At 33.5% G+C, this 15,121-nt stretch overlaps 2 long non-coding RNA genes across 9 annotated transcripts; one reads left to right on the forward strand and one right to left on the reverse strand.

Annotated features, from left to right (window-relative positions):
- Nucleotides 1-1,583: 1,583 nt before the first annotated feature.
- On the reverse strand, nt 1,584-12,305 carry LOC146526506 (uncharacterized). Of its 8 annotated transcripts, none has more exons than XR_014879395.1 (5): nt 12,233-12,305; nt 11,738-11,798; nt 8,426-8,622; nt 8,066-8,119; nt 1,584-7,497 (listed from the first exon to the last, which is right to left on the reverse strand). It is a non-coding gene; the product is annotated as an uncharacterized LOC146526506 (long non-coding RNA). The 8 variants fall into 8 exon arrangements; XR_014879396.1 differs by having other exon boundaries at nt 8,066-8,174; XR_014879400.1 differs by having other exon boundaries at nt 8,066-8,174; nt 11,706-11,798.
- Nucleotides 12,306-12,423: 118 nt separating this feature from the next.
- LOC146526507 (uncharacterized) lies at nt 12,424-14,456 on the forward strand. The gene is made up of 3 exons (XR_014879403.1): nt 12,424-12,739; nt 13,038-13,151; nt 13,480-14,456. It is a non-coding gene; the product is annotated as an uncharacterized LOC146526507 (long non-coding RNA).
- The last annotated feature ends 665 nt before the right edge of the window (nt 14,457-15,121 follow it).

The raw sequence follows: 15,121 nt of genomic DNA on the forward strand, positions 1-15,121 counted from the left end.
TTGTTAATGCCGAGACTGGGAGAACTAGGGTGAAAGATTCTAATTTTAAACTTAGTATTGACGGTCACATTGTTGATTCCGATTTGGAAGTGGCCATTGCATTTGAAAAGTTTTTCTCTACTTTCCCAGTCAGTCTAACAAACGATTTAGGTTCTTCTACCACTATTGCAGAATCGTTAATTAAAGACAATGTTCCCGAATTTTATAATGGTTTCGTTTTCCGTCATGTAAATTATTCAGACATTAGTGTAGCTTTCAAATCAATTAGTATGAAAAAGACAGCCGACTTGCGGGGTGTCTCAGTTAATATCATAAATTCTTTAATTGATATTTTCATTCCTGATTTAGTTACAATTTTTAATAGATGTATTGATTGTGGAGTGTTTCCTGATTTGATGAAATATAGTAAAATAACTTCATTGTTTAAATCAGGTAGTACGCAAGACCCTACAAATTTCAGACCGATTTCAGTACTACCTACGTTTAGTAAAATTTTTGAAAAGCTGATACTCAGTCAGCTTCTTACTTATTTTAATAAAAAATAAATTACTGCACACAGGTCAATTTGGTTTCACTCGTGGAAGGTCAACATCTGATGCTGGGGTCAAATTATTAGAGAGTGTATTCGCGGCTTGGGAGGAGTCACGTGATGCCTTTGGGGTGTTTTGTGACTTGTCCAAAGCATTTGATTGTGTGCAGCATAAAACTCTTATCAGGAAGCTACACCACTATGGTATAAGAGGCATTGCTTTGGATCTTCTCACTTCTTATTTAAGTGATAGGATTCAAAAAGTAAATGTCAACGGGAAACTATCACACGGGTCACCTGTAGCATTGGGGGTGCCACAAGGCTCTATTCTGGGTCCGTTTTTGTTCCTTTTGTACATTAATGACTTACCTCACCTTATGAGAGATATCTGAGAAATAGTGTTGTTTGCAGATGATACATCTTTAGTTTTTAAGGTTAATAGACGGCAATTGGAAATTGACGATGTAAACAGTGCTCTTTCTAGGATATTACACTGGTTTAGTGCCAATAACTTGCTTTTAAATAGTAGTAAAACTAAATGTATCAGGTTCTTTGATAAGACAAAGAATGTGCAACAAGCAGAAACCAGGGTTTTGATGAAATGAGTTGCTCTATTTCTAAGTTAAAATTGTTAATTGTAATTTGTAACAAATGTTGGCATTTAAAAAGAGTGGCCATGAGTTTTCATTTATAAACACTCATCCCGTACTACATATTAATATAATTTGACGTTCAAAGTAGAAAATATAAAAACATATTCATTTCAATAGAGATTTCTAACATAAAAATGTTGTAACACATTAAAAAGTAAAACATGTCTACTAGACTTCTAAGACGACGACGACGACTACTACTACTACTACTACTACTACTACTACTACTACTACTACTACTACTACTACTACTACTACATACATCATACCTATAAATAATAAAAAATAATGTTAAAAACTTCTATAGTTCTAAGAGGTGCGGGACTCAACAACAGGAAAATTAAATAATAGTTATTTCTCGTATATGGGAATTATATCTAAAGATGTCTTTAAAAAAAATCTGTTTTTTTTAATACTTTAATTCCTTCATAAAAAAAAATTACAGTATAATAATACTTAGGTATAAAAGTTGCATTTCATTATTTACTAATAATTAAAGATTATAGAAATTGCAAATGGGAACACAACCCACAACCGACTTACAAATTTATATTAACACTAGAAGTGCCGAAGATTGAACCGCCGTCGTGTCAAATTTGTCCGATTCTACTTATTATGTTAATTGTTGGTATAATACAAAAAATATTATAAAAATAATTCGTAAAATATGTAGACCATCTTTAATAATCAATTCTTATTATTTAACCAAGAAAGAATAAAATATTTCTAATACGTTCTAAGGTCGTGACAACTAACTGAATAACTCTTACAAAATTATAAATTATTGAAATTACTTAATATTATTAGTAGGCCAAGTAATGCATTAATATATTCTTCATCAGTGATACATCACAGATGATTTATAATATTGCGTGGTAACGCCTCCAGAATTCGGCGGAAAATGCCAGCGGAGTGCATAGCACTAGGTTCCCAGGTTCCCTCTACCTACCCTACAATTGCCCACATTTGGTATCAAGTGTTTTTCTGAAATTGAAGCCTAGCTTAGTCATCCTTTCATCTAATACCTCACATGGACTAGCGGCAAAATTTTGTATTGACACCAATTTCACCCCACTTTTTAGGCTATTATTTTTTAAGATTTATACATAAATGTATAGTTTTCAGATTTTTTCCTGTACTAGTACTACATGTAGATGCTAGCTGCCAAGTTTCATAATTCTAAGTTAACTGAAAGTACCTTATTAATTTGATTCCCTTTATAGTGTCGAAATACACGTTTTTTACTATATAAATGGCCATATGTTTTTTTAAGGGCGCTTTTTCAGGAAATCAAGGGACTGTAGATCGTCATATAGTTGATATTCATATACTCATATCAATATCAACTCGATTTCTCCAAGCATTCCTGAGATAAAGGCACAGACAGACGGATGGACAAAAAAATGATCTTATAAGGGTTTTTTTTTCCTTAAAAGCTACAGAACCCTAAAAACTTAGGCATTGACTGCTAAAACTACTGATGTGTTGGCATTACTAGGTAAACGCAATTGTGCATAGCCAGTCTTGCAATAAACGTTAATTGGGAAGCACGTCTTTGATTTACTAGTGGCGACGAGGACAAACCGGTTTAATATATTAAAAATGTCGGTCGGTAAAATCAGTGAATTTAATTTAACAACCGGGAACTGGTTAGCATATACAGAAAGAATGGAAATGTATTTTGTGGCAAACAATATTAAGGAGGAATTAAAATTACCAACGCTTATATCGTTAATGGGCGAGGCAGCCTACGAGCTGTTGTCGAGTTTAGCGTGTCCGTTAAAACCATCAGCGTTAAAATATTCGGAAGCTATAAATCTTCTGCAAGAACATTTACAGCCGAAGCCTTCAGTAATGGCGGAGAGGTATAGATTTAGACAACGGAGACAGTTGACGGGGGAGTCCATTGCGGAGTACGTGGAAAAAATTATTAGAAAATTCTCAACAAGCGAGGCAGGCCGTGCAATTAACGGAAAAATCATTTCTTTTAAAAAATAAGAACGTTTTAACGCCACGTGGAGAATGGCGGGACAGCGCGGGGAGCCGCGGCGGGCGGGGTGACGCCAGCGCACGTGGTCGTGGAGGCCATTCGTATGGCAGGTCGGCCAGTACCTACTGGGTGACGCAATCTGAGGATGACTCGTTGAAGATGCATGCAGCGTCAGAAAAGGTAGGACGGAGTCACTATAGGGCACAGAGTAGTGACCTTCAATTCTGTGAAGAAGGTGACGAGCCAATGTATCAAATGTCGCTAACGCAATACAAGCCGGTACATATCACTATTTTAGTTAATGATATTTTTTAAAAAATGGAAATAGATACGGGAGCTCCGTTGTCGTGTATTAGTTTTGATATTTATAATAAACATTTTAATAATATTATGATAAAACCGTGCCGTATCAAATTGAGTTTTTACGACGGATCCCTTGTAAAACCATTAGTTTATATAGAAGTAAATGTGAAGTATAAAAATGTAACGAAAATGTTAGATTTGTACATTTTTATTAATGGAACAACTAATTTACTAGGGCGGCAATGGCTAGCCGAGTTAGGTATTGAAATACCTAAATTGTGTGTAAATTCTCTAAAAACAAATGTTTATGATAAAGATAAAATTATTAATTCTATAATTTCCAGACATAAAGCATTATTTGATGACACGTTGGGGCGGTTCAATGGTGGAACGGTGAGCCTATGTGTGCGGGCGGGAGCGCAACCCGTATACTGTCGCGCGCGAGCGCTGCCGTACGCGGTGCGCGACCGGGTCGACACCGAGTTAGATGGCATGCTGGCCGCCAACGTCATCGAGCCGGTTGACCACTCCGACTGGGCCACGCCTCTAGTCATAGCTCGTAAGGCGGACGGGGGCATTAGCATATGCGCCGACTATAAGGTAACGCTCAATCGTGTTTTAATGGTTGACAGGTACCCGGTTCCAAAATTAGATGATTTATTTAGCGAACTGTCGGGGCAAGTTTGGTATACAAAGCTAGATCTCTCACAAGCGTATAATCAGCTGGAGCTCGATGAGTCATCTAGGGATTATACGGTCATAAACACGCATCGTGGATTATTTAAATATAAACGTTTGGTATACGGGCTATCTTCGAGTCCCGGTATTTTTCAAAAATTCATGTCAAATCTTTTAAAAAATATACCTAACACGCTTATATTTTATGACGATATTTTAATTACAAATAAGGACTTGAAAACGCATTTAGAAACCATAGATAAGGTATTGCACATTTTAGAAACTAACGGGTTGAAAATTAAGCGCAATAAGTGTAAATTTCTTGCAAATGATGTCAAGTATTTAGGTTTTATAATAAGTAAAAACGGACTTGAAGTCGATAAAGACAAAATAGAAGCTATTGTTTCAATGCCGCCTCCTACTAACATTAGTGAACTTAAATCTTTTTTAGGGATGGTCAATTTTTAAGGTAAATTTTTAAAAAATCTGAGTTCGTATTTAAGTCCATTGTATGGGTTGCTCAAAAAGGGGAAACATTTCATATGGGGTAAAAGTCAGAATATAGCTTTTGAACGAGTTAAGAAAATGTTATGTAGCACCGAAGTATTGGCACACTATGACATGAATTTAGAAACAATTCTCACATGCGACGCGAGCGAACACGGCATTGGTGCCATTCTAGCACTGCGTGAATCGGGAGGACGGGAACGAGTCGTTGCGTATGCGTCACGAGTCCTCACATGCGCGGAAAAACATTACAGTCAAATACATAAAGAGGCGTTAGCTATTATATTTGCGGTGGATAAGTTTCATCAATATCTATACGGTCGTAAATTTACCCTACAGACCGATCACAAGCCGTTAGTGAGCATATTTGGACCTAACATGGGTATCCCGAGTACAGCTGCGAGTCGTTTACAGAGGTGGGCAATTAAATTGTCAGCGTATGATTTTAAAATAGAATTTGTGAATACGAGTAGGAATGTAGCTGATGTACTCTCACGTTTGATTAGATCGCATAAGGAGAACACAGTAAATACTGAAGAATTACCAGAACAGACATACCTTCATTTTGCAACCGTAGCTCTTCTGTTAGATTATAGACTTTTAAAAAAAGAGACTTCCTCCAATCCGATTTTGAGTCGTGTTTTGAGTTTTATTCAAGACGGGTGGCCACACGAAGTAGACATAAGAGAATTAAAACCGTTTTTTAATCGTAAAGAAGAATTATATACCGAGTTAGGGTGTATTTTATGGGGACATAGAATAGTAATACCTTCTAACTGCAGGGACAGAGTTCTGAGGGAATTACACGAACCCCACATGGGAATAGTGAAAACTGAAGCGTTAGCTAGGAGTTATGTTTGGTGGCCGGGAGTGGATGAACAGGTGGAGGCAGTGTGCCGTGCTTGCGAAGTATGCGCCACCGCGGCGGAGGCACCGCGCCAACAGGCACCACACTCCTGGCCTTACCCTAACCGACCCTGGTCAAGATTACACTTAGATTTTTTAGGTCCTATAGCGGGTTTAAATTATTTAATCATTGTTGATTCTTGTTCTAAGTGGATCGAAGCTATAAATATGACACGGACAACTTCGCATGCCGTGATAGCCGTATTAAGAAACATATGGGCGAGATTCGGTCTTCCCCGTCAAGTAGTCAGCGATAACGCTACCGTATTCTCGAGTGATGAATTTCGAACATTCCTACGTAGTAATGGTATTGAACAATTATTCTCCGCACCTTATCATCCAGCTTCTAACGGAGCTGCAGAAAATGCCGTAAAAATTTGCAAACGTGTTATTAAAAAAGCTCTGTTACAGAAATTAAATCCTGATACAGCTTTGTGTAGATTCTTGTTATCTTATCGGAATACAGAGCACTATACAACGGGTGAGAGTCCTGCAAAGATTTTACTAGGTAGGAAATTAAGAATGAGATTAGACGTGTTAAAACCGGATCGGGAAGCGCGTGTTCAGACTCAACAGGCTCGAATTGAGAACGCATTAGGCGGAGCGCACCGACAGATGGCACCAGATGATGCAGTATGGTACAGAAATTATAGGGGTCCTAACAAATGGGTGGCAGGACGGGTAGAGAGCAAATTAGGTAGTTCGGATTACACAATTAGATCGGAATTTGGAACCGACGTACATAGGCATGTTGATCAATTGAAGCGCAGATATGAGCTGCCGGTAGCAAGGCAATCACGGGTAAGTAGCTTTGGGGGGTGCTGTGACTAGAGAGGTGGTGTCGGAAGGCGGCACGGCCGACAGTCAAGTGGTGCACGAACAAAATGAGGTTCAGTCGTCGGACTCGCCCGGTTCGGATGATAAGAACCAATCGGTGGAATTACCAACACCGAGCCCCGATGCATCATGTAATAAAAATAGTAGCGATATTCCTCAATGTTCACGGGAATCACCTAAGGCCATTAGAAACCGTAAACCTCCCCAACGTTACGGCTTTGAATTGATTAATATCTCTAATTAATTTAAGTATTTATTAAGTATTAATTAAGTATTAGTTGTAATTTAAGTAAGTATTAATTTAAGTATTCATTGTTATATGTCTTTAATTTAGGGTGAAGGTGATGTGTTGGCATAACTAGGTAAACGCAATTGTGCATAGCCAGTCTTGCAATAAACGTTAATTGGGAAGCACGTCTTTGATTTACTAACTACTATTCAATTTTTTCCCGCCCCCGCATTGCCTCCCTCAAATAATAAAATCAATTATACCCTCAAATAATAAAATAATAATGGCGGGACAAAAATGACCCAGCGGCAGCTCTAGGTAATCTCATTTTTTTTCAAAAAGTATGACTGCTATAAAATTATTTATATTTTTAATTAAATAAAGGTGTAAAAATGGTAATAGTAAAAAAATTTCATCTTCATAAATTAACAAATAAAAAAGTTATATACAATCAACCTTGCGTTTGGGTCAAAAATGGGACGGCGGCGCTTCTAGTGTTAATGATAATAATACTATTTATAACTATAACTAAAATACGATTACTAGTACGTTTAATTTATTAATCATAATAGAACAATCTCAGTAATCTAAATAAAAAATGTAAGTTATTCCAACTCAAGCAAAGGTTAAGTTAAAAATAATATATTTCTTAAATTAATGACATAAGAGAAAACAATAAAGAAATGTTCACTGGTGAAAGTTATTAGGCTCTAGCCAACAGCCTACTTCCATAAACAGACTATTCATAAAGTAGTTCCTGGGATTACTGAGATTGTACTACATGTGCTATAAATAATTGTTAATATATTTTTACATCTTATCTTGGTTATATCTTCAGAGGCGCCTCTCGTACAACGCCGCATATCTTTAATATAAATAATAAACAAACATTATTATTTATGAAAAACTGATTAATTATCAGTATCACGCTGTATCCCGCACACAGCAGGTAGGCAAAAGGAACCTAGTGTTAAGACACTCCCTTCCCTACTTTCTGCCAAATTGTACAGATATTGCGAGTTAGTGCTTTGCCTCGATACCAGGGCGAAGAAGTGGTTGGTGGTTTTTTCAGGAAATCAAATTTAAATTTCAACTCTATATTTCCAAGCATTTCTGAGATAAAGACTCTTGACAAAAAGACAGACAGACAACAAAGTGATCTTTATAAGATCACTTTGTTCCTTTTTTCCTTTAAAGATACGAAACCTTAAAAAACAACATTTACACGAACATATCTGTTCAAAGCTGAAGTCCAGGCCAGAAAATATTTTCCAGATACTCTACTAATAGCACAGTAGCTAAGGGAGGGCAACTTCATTTATCATGCACCATTTTATTTTCAATACATAACTATCAAACCGATAAATATAATACCGTATTTAATGAAACATCCACATAATATAATAAGAGAAAGTAATTATGAATAAGCTTACCAGATGTTCGCGGCGGTCCCTTCTCCCCTCGCCCGCTCCCGTCCTCGTCGCTCTCTGTAATTAGGAACCAGGAAAAAATACAATCTGTAATCTCAAATTGTATTTTTTCCTGTAATAACGTTAAATAAGCATTTATTACTTTTCGGTTGAGGGGGTGGACAGCCTCAATCCAATGTTTTTATCAAAAAATTTTAGGTAATTAAATATATATATATATATGCACAATGCATACATGAACTTACAAAATATGAATACATGGAACTCAACTTTTTGTTAAGCTGAGTTCCCAGGTTCTCTTGCCACCCTGTTGAGTGTGGGAACACTCAACACACACTGAAAGTAAAAAGACATTTTATATACCTTTCACAGTTCCTTTTGTTCCTTCGCACATCAGAATCACTGTGAAGAACTATTTTTGTCAACTTTTTTGAAGATTTTTGATAGTTTCGACATTTGACATAGACATATTAGATGCAGGAAGCAGCCGGTACGATGAGTCGCGAGCAGCGCCGGACAATAGCATTTGTATGCTTCAATACACTCTCCGTCACCGCCAACTGCAAAACGTATGTGTTTAATTTTTAATTTTAATTTATAACCATGATTACACAGTTCTAGCACCACTTTCTGTTCCAATGTAAGATATTTCACATTAAGTGGCAAATCTTGTCCCCGCTCCCTCCAGGTTACCCGAGCAAGAAAATTTAAACAATCCATCACCAGAAGTAGGAATCAAACCCATGACCATCACATATCAGACTGTACTACTACACCACTTGATTAGAATGCAGCTAATAATATAGAAATTAGTCATTAGTTTTTATAGGCATTCTTTGCTTACATTATTAGTAGGAAGTATAAAGGTAATAGGGTCCCGTTGTACTCCTTCTAAGTCAAATAATTTTATTTACAATGTAAATTAACCAATGTTGATTAATTTACCACTCTTTCAATAGTTGCTGTCTAAGAACTGAGAAGAAACAGCACAGGAAATTCAAAGGGAAGTCAAGTTATAAATAATAATGGAGTGAGCATTTAATTTCAAAGTAATTCTATCATTTATGAAATAATTCGTTTAGAAATAACACTAAATACACGTCGTCAGCTTGGATGGCTTCCTATCAGACATCGCCGTAACTTCCGGATGCTTACTCTCCTCTATTCAATCCTTTATAATCCTCTCTATCCTGCTTATTTAAAAAATCGTTTCTGCTTCCGCGGCTCCGATTCTAGCCTACGCCTTGAACTTAGGTCCAGGAGCGATAATATTCTTAAATTTCCAACTTGCCGTACCCAATTCTATTCCAATTCCTTCACTGTAAAATCTGCTATTCTCTGGAATGAACTTCCTTCCGAAATACGTCATTCTAAATCGCTTAATATTTTTAAGAATCGGTTAAAAAAGTATCTTTTCAAAATATAACTAGTTTATCTTTAGTCGTTATATATATATATATATATAACGACTAAAGATATATATATATATATATACATATAATATATATATTAAAAAAATACTGTATTTTTTTTGCACTATAACATTATTCACATTTCTTTATTTTTAGTCCTTTATTTTACAAGGGTTGCCTGGAAGAGATTGCTTGAAGCAATAAGGCCGCCTTTGCAATACATTTTATAAAAATATATTGTTTCTTTTTATGTTATATGTATTTTTGTGTGCAATAAAGTTTTTTTCTATTCTATTCTTTCTAAATACATATACATCTTTTTCCAACTCTTAAATTGTGATATAGAACATTCTCTTCACTCAAATCACTCACTTCAAATTCAAAATATTCTTTATTCAAATAAACTATAAAAGCACTTTTGAATCGTTGAATGTACATGTCAACTAAAAGCTACCAACGGTTTGAAGGTAGTTCTGCTGAGAAGAGCCGGCAAGAAACTCAACAGTTACAACAGGTAAAAGCATACATATTGTCCCATACAAGAATTATGGACTTTATGCAATCCAATTACAAGTGTGATAAGTTTAAGCCTATTTCTAGTACCGATTAATATTATGTACACCACCCATTTTGATAAAATTATTAATATTTCTTAACATACATAACATTTTCAAATTGGTAAATTTTAGGGCTTAAGTTATATGGAGATAGCATGAATCCCTTGCTTTTGCAAGACAAAATGCAATTGATGTAATAATATATAATTAATACCATAAATAGGTCAAAGTAGCCAAAAGAAGAAAGGCAAGCTGTTTCCACAGCAGCAGCAGTGATAGACAACAATATCAAATATCTTTTAATGGAAAAACGTCACTATACTTAACAATGAGTTAAAAGTTATGTTTTGGTTTTCTCCATACCTACACGAGGTCTTCATGTATGTATTTCTATCTTTGAGTCCACTTGAGACATGTAGTGTTGGGCTATAAGACCACAACATCCCACAAAAAGTGAGAAGCTCATATACAAACCAGTAATTGTTTCCAATTGACCAAGCGGACAAAATAAAAACTACTATTAAATTTATTTACTCTCACTAGTTTTCAATATTCTAGTTCGACATTAATGTAGCTGAATGACAATCATTTTAAAGTCAGCAATATAAAGATGGGATGTAATATTGTTTATATAATTTTATAAACTATATATATAATAACACAGTGAAAATATTTTGTCTGTACATTTAATATTTTTGACTGAAATGGATAGAGGAACACTTAAAGAGCAAAAATATTTTTTTTAATTTCTTGTCTGTCTGTCTGTATGTATTACGGTAATGCGATAACTAACTCAACATTAAAGTTTGTTTCATCTAAATCTGTTCATTAAAAAAAGTTATCGGCATTTGAATGAACTCCAAGGCATGAGTTTGTCTGCAAATATAAAGCAATCCATATCCATACTTATATTTATAATAAATCTGTATTTTAAACCATCTTTTAAAGCAAGGAGGAGGAGGAAATATTTTGAATTGAAAATATTTCCTAGGTTCCTTAGGTTCATTAAATTATTTGGAATTTGATTTTGATATTGGATTATTTGATTCAATCAATAACATTACATTTAAGGCTGTTTCTGAACGAGTTACTTAAATTAGTCATTGACATCAACACATATGGCTGTCAGTCGATTCTGTTTTTCAAAGCTTTTATTTAACTTGCAATGTAATTTAAACGAATAATCAATCATCTAGTAGATTAATGTTATTTCTTGTTTTAGTAAAAGTAAGCCAAAAGATTTTCCAAAGTAACTATGGAATTTATACCACCATTATAAACCAAATAGAATTGCAAATTAAATAAGAATAGTTGAGAAACTATTCTAAAAATTCAATGAACTTGAGGAATAATCAAGTGACAAATTTCCCCATAGGGTTACATGTCTCCTTTAACGGGGTAATGCTGAGCGCCTGCTATAGATACCGGTCAGGTCATTAATGCAACTATAATTGAGTTTAGAAAACAATTGATGCTCGCTTCGCTCAACATGTGAACACTACCGCAGCGAGTCAACATTGAGGTCCGATTCGCGCCCCCTAGTTAATGTTATTATAACAGCTTAAAATTACCCTTTATACCCAAATAAAACTGTCACACTGTGCCCCTGCGCCAGATTGGCCTCAATCATTAATTTCTTATTTCTTAAAATATCATAAATAATAAAATACTCACTTTAGAAACTGCTCGAATGTGCTTACACTTACTTTTAGAAGACTGACGACACAGCATGACAGCACGTGGCGGCGATACATTTTGAAATTACAACTGGAAATGAAATAAGTAATTGTCAAACACTAATATGGAATAAGCTAGAGAATATTTAAGTATTTGTAGCTAAGTTATGATAACTTGAAATCTTAACAATTGCAATGAGCATAGTCCGCCATTACCGTAGGTAGGTACTATTAAAATAAATATAATATATTGTATTGCTGAACTAATTTTATTAGCTTCGTTTGTAATAATTACTTTAAATATTTATATAAATGTAATTAAAGATCACATTTCAAAACTGACACGACAAACACTAAAGTTTTTTTCGTCGCCATCTTTATAAATTGAAATTTACGAAATAATTATTCATAACTTATACAATAACACAAAGCAACGTGAAATTACCAAATAAAGTAAATACACAAACAAATGAAGTTAAATTTATGTTTTAAATGAATATAAAAAAAAAAAATACATTACATTACCCGTTAGCGTCGTTCAGAGGACCAGGCCCGGTCGACTTCCTAAGGAGCTTGGGCGACACACCTAACTTGGGACCCATGGTATTGCTATATTAATGTAAAACTACTAATTAGTAGTTTTTATAAAAGTACTTTTTTTAAGAATTTAATTTTAATTCACGATTTAGTTACTTAATGTTTAATAAATAACTTCCTTTATAATATTTCATGTATGCAAGGTACCGTGATAAAATGTTTTTCGATATGAGAAACAGTTTATGTAACCGGTATTTAAAGTACAGTAGTAGGATTACGTTTTGATATGGCAATGGTAGCATTTACATTGCAAATGGCGAACATACTACTGCGACTTAAACAAGCAACCTGTTTTTAGCATTTCTGTTGTATTTTATATTTAGATTTCTATTGTTGTTCAGTTGTTCTCTCTGTTTGAATATATGGATCTAAAATATGGGAGACAATTTGAAAAATGTCCCCTCGTGAAGATCCTGAAATTTCCAATTCACACCGGTAAGTAATCATTAAGTATTAACTACTCTAGATAAAGTCATATCTTAAATGTTGTACTTTTTCAGTTGTGAAACTTGGGCCAAGTTTTGCTTCCCCGAAGGCCCATGGTATTCTATCGATTTTCAGAAAAATATGTATGGTGAACATAGAATGTTATGTTGCCACCATTTTGAAAGGCCTTCATTTGTCAATTTTATTGAAAAAAAAAAATACTGTTTAGAAAAACTGTTTTATTTATGTACATATTAGTAATCATACATTGGCAATGTATTTTCATCCAATTATATTTTATTTTCAGAATCAGGTAATCCAAGATTTAAATTTTTCCACTGAACAACCAGGGACATCACATTTTCCTGCAAATGTTATACCTGGACCATTGCAAAGAATGGTATTCACAAGTATTCAAATGGTAATTCAAGTATACTATTAATTGATACTGGTTCACTTGTAATGACAATATATTTAACTTAAAAACTTATCATAATAAATAGCCTATTTTATGGTAACAGTGAAAAAAACCTAAAACACATAGATATATATGTAAAAATAAAATATTAATTAACAGTTTTAAAACAATACGATAAATTTAACAAAATACTAATAGAACTACAATTACATTAATCTTAAACAATTTCTTTAATTTTCTTTTAATTGCTTAATCAAGATGATTCATCTAACAATGATATGTTGGTTTTAGTTTCTGTAACCTGACCTTTATTAACTCTTGTTATTTTCAGGATTGCTACCTGGAGAGGCAATAGTCACTGCAAATTTAGGATTTATATGGATAAATTGTTTAGCTGCTGAAATAGTGATTCTGCAGATCGAAAGCCACACCAACATGACTGACAATTCTTCATTTGAAGAAAATGTATGTCTTTTTTCTCTAACTCAATCATTTGAAGAAAATGTATGCCTTTTTTGAAAATTGTACATTTGTCATAGCTCGCCCCAATGCAAGCTTTGTGATTCAGTTTTAAAATTGAAACATACCGATAATATATTATTATACACTTTTATGGACTTCAAAGAATGTGATAATGCTAAAAAGAAGTTAAACTATGTATCTGAAAACTTTTATAAGATTTTATGTGTTGAGAACTGTGCCACAATCTGCAATAATTTATACGAAACATTATCATATTCTTTAAACCTCAAAAAACTTGCAATCTGCAAATTGGAAAAAGATGTAAATTTTAGTTTTCTTGCCCAATGTGAGGAACATCTTAAAGAAAATGTTGATTTTATATGTAATAGTGTCTTCCACATAACAGTAAAAAGATTTTGTTTAGTTAAAAATAAACAATTTGCAGATTATCAGAAATTGTTAAAAAGGAAAATAGATACATTAAAAGTAATTGTATATTACTGTTAGATTTAATTTGACCAACACTGTATTAAGTTCATTATACCTACTTTATTAATTTTATCTTCGTCTGTATTTTTTTTAAAAAAATAAATTCAATAACACAACAGTCAAGTACAACTGCCCACAATCTTATAGGTTAATAAATATATAAATTATATATTTTTTGCAGATTATGTTCTATTTAACTTATAAAAATTAAAATTGTTATTTTAACATATAAGGGCAAGTTTGTCTTGTAGCAATGTTGTAATCTTTAGCAGTATATTTTAATTGTTTTGCAGAAATACTGTTTGTGTAAATATCATTAAAACAAATGTTTATAAGCAATAAAGAAAATGTAAAATGTTTATTAGTTTTATTTCTGCATTTATTTTTTTTATTGTACTATATATAAATTATTCACTCTTTCAAAATCATTTGGAAGTATTATTACATAATTTAAATAATAATACTTCCAAATGATTTTGAAGGAGTAATAATTCTGGCTTTTGAATAAAAATCGATTTAAAGCCAAATTTTGAATTTCCCGCAAGTTGTGTTTCGTTGGGCATGCTAGAGATGGCAGCAGCATCATTTTGTCACCCATTTTTTAGTATGAAGTGAACATTCTTTGAGTAAATGTGTTCTGTGCAGAGGACACAGGGAAAGGTAGAAACAAGAAGATATTCAAGATTACTGATGACGATTGTCCGCACAGATAATTAATGCTTCAATATAAGCATATTATCACAGGTTATAAATCATTTATCTAAAATATTATTGTATCATTATTTTTTTTACCTAAAATAGTGAATATTTCAAAGATTAATTTGTTAAAATTTGTATGTAATATTTATAAATTTATACGCTTAAAACCTTTTTTGAATATTATTATAATATGTGCTTCATACGCTTGTGATGGCTCGGCAAATGCTTACAAACTCCTAGGCTTCACAAACGTTTAGCCTTCATTTATGGCAAAGAGTTAAGTAATACATAATGTACAGATAAAACATACTTGCTAAAAGTAA

Source organism: Heliconius melpomene, unplaced genomic scaffold (genome assembly GCF_056956725.1).
Source record: "Heliconius melpomene rosina isolate 202511_hmr_F unplaced genomic scaffold, ASM5695672v1 ptg000031l, whole genome shotgun sequence".
NCBI lineage: Eukaryota > Metazoa > Arthropoda > Insecta > Lepidoptera > Nymphalidae > Heliconius > Heliconius melpomene.